This window comes from Arachis duranensis, chromosome 4 (assembly GCF_000817695.3).
Source record: "Arachis duranensis cultivar V14167 chromosome 4, aradu.V14167.gnm2.J7QH, whole genome shotgun sequence".
NCBI classification, from domain to species: domain Eukaryota; kingdom Viridiplantae; phylum Streptophyta; class Magnoliopsida; order Fabales; family Fabaceae; genus Arachis; species Arachis duranensis.
Window position 1 is genome coordinate 6,970,914 of NC_029775.3, and position 2,675 is coordinate 6,973,588.

The following is a 2,675-nucleotide window of genomic DNA, read 5'->3' on the forward strand; positions in this document are numbered from 1 at the left end:
CTAGGAGCCATCATGAAGCTGAATGCCAAGTTATTTGGTAATGAGACTTGGGAAGGTGAACCTCCCTTGCTCATTAGTGAACTTGATACATGGGTTCAACAAACTTTACCTCAACAGAAACATGATCCTGGAAAATTCTTAATACCCTGTACCTAGGGGTTGCAAGCGGGGAAGCCCGCCCCGCCCCGCCAGAAGCCCGCCTTTTGGCGGGTTGGCCCGCCCCGCCCCGCCTAGTGAGGCGGTCCTAGAATCCTAGTCCGCCCCGCCTAACTGAGGGCTGACGGGCTAAACCCACCAAAACTCCTCTTTTTTTTTTACTATTAACTACTAAGTAATATATAATTTCACAATCATATTAATAAATTTATAATTTCTAATGTCACAAAAATTATATTTTTTATATTTACAAACATTAAAGTTTTTGTAATTATAAATATCTAATAAATATAATTATAAACTAAATTTTCATTCAAAACATAAGTATAAATATTCTCTTCAAAGCAAAATAAACATAATCCAAAACATAATTATAAATATTGTCTCAAAAATAATATAAACATAATTCAAAACACTCAATTTTTATCTTCATACTCTTGTAAGTTAGGTTGGGAGAAGTTAGGTTTTGGCAAAAAAATTACAAAAATACCCCCTCACTAAAAAAAACCTTAGCCCGGCGGGGAAACCCGCCCCGCCCCGCCAAAGTCCGCGATTTAAGTGGTGCGGTTAGGCGGGCTTTTGCTATTTGGCGGTCCCGATTTTTCAGTTCGGTCCGCCTTTTTTGGCGGGTTACATGGGCTGACTCGGCGGGTTTAAGCCAGTTTTCCACCCCTAAGTATTAGAGTCATGATTTTGGATGATCGTAATTGAATTAATGGAAGGTATATATTACAAAGAATCAGGTGCAATTAAATATCTTAACGAAAACAAAGAATTAGTAATTTTTTTGTATCTTCATTGATTGATATTAAATGTCTTAAGGGAAACAAAAAATCAAGTATAATTAACTCAATTAATATATATATTATCATTACTGCATTATTATTATTATTATTATTATTATTATTATTATTATTATTAATATTTAATGTATTCTTAAATATAAAAATTAAATTATAAAAGAGAATATTAAATATTAATTACAAGAATACTAAATAGTAAAGGATATGATATTATAATTAATATTATTAATGAGTGGAGTTAATAAGAATATGATAAGTGAAATGATAATAAAGTGTGATAAAAAATAAAAATGTTATTAAATGATGTAAACGAAGTAAATTATGAAAAATTTTAGCTAATTATGGCTGAAAATTTGTTGTTATCAATATCATCTGTGTAGAAAATAGTGTTGGAGGTGCATGAATGTCATTAATTTATTTTTAATTAAAGGGCACTTAATTAATACTTACATTAAACGTCTGAAAATAGAAATAAAAAATATATAGATGTTAGATCTTTTAATTATAGTGAAGAAACTTGTAGAAAAATTAAAGGAATAAATGACACTAACTCACGAATTTACTTGAAGTAGTATAAGTTTGAAAATTCAATCTAGTTGGAGAGAGTTAGATCCGAAAACGAAAATTAAAATTAGGATATTCATTAATAGTGATCAATTCTCTTTCTGCGAGAGTTTTTGGAAAAAAAAAAAAAACTACTGACTATAAAATGCATTATTTGTGTGAGCATTCATTTTTTTATAAAATATTGGGTTGAATTATATATTAGTCACTAATTATTATTTAATTTATTAGATAAAAGTACGTATTTCGTTTAGTTTATAATATATCTTTTACAAAAAAATAATGTTTGTGCGTTATAAAATCATTATCAAAATATCTTCATTTTAGTAATCCGTTAATTTGGCTAAATTTCTTTAATAAATTATTTGAAGAATTAATTTTTGCACAATCTCTCACACACACGTACACTAAACTAGTTATTATAATAACGATATATTTTGCTAAACACATTTATTTAACCTTTGAACCATATTTCAGTTGTTAATTTGTATGAAAATTACTAAAGCGATTGATATCATAAATTAAAGAGAGTAATTAATTTATTATTTTAAAACTATATTGTTTATTATTGAATAAAATATATTTTATATTCTTAACATTTTTAAAAATCTTCATTGTAATGTTCTAAATTTTAAAAATTAAATAATAAGTTATTTGTGATTTATTATTTTTGTTTAAGATTTTATTTTCAGAAAATTATTTCATTAAGAGTAAGTAAATCAAGTTTTATGATAATTTGAGTTTAAAATTAATTAAGATTTTTATATATAATTTTTATGATAATTGAATATTTTTTATTTAAAAAGTTTTAAAAATTAAAAAATAATAAGAATTTGATAATTTGATTTAAATAATTGAGATTTTTAGTTTAGTTTTATGAACTAAAAGAAAAATTAATTGAATTATCTCTAGTTTGAAATTAGAATAGTTATTTAAAATTATTTAGTAAGTTAATAAATAAATAATGTTCTTAAAATAATTATACTGAATTACATTTGGATTTAAATTACTACTCTATCCTCTAATTTTATTAAAATACATATTCTACCCTTATTCTTTTTACCTAACCCTAACTTTAATTTTATCAATACTCTCAACTCTCACTTCTCACACACGCACCCTCTCACCATCTCACTCTCATCCACACACTGG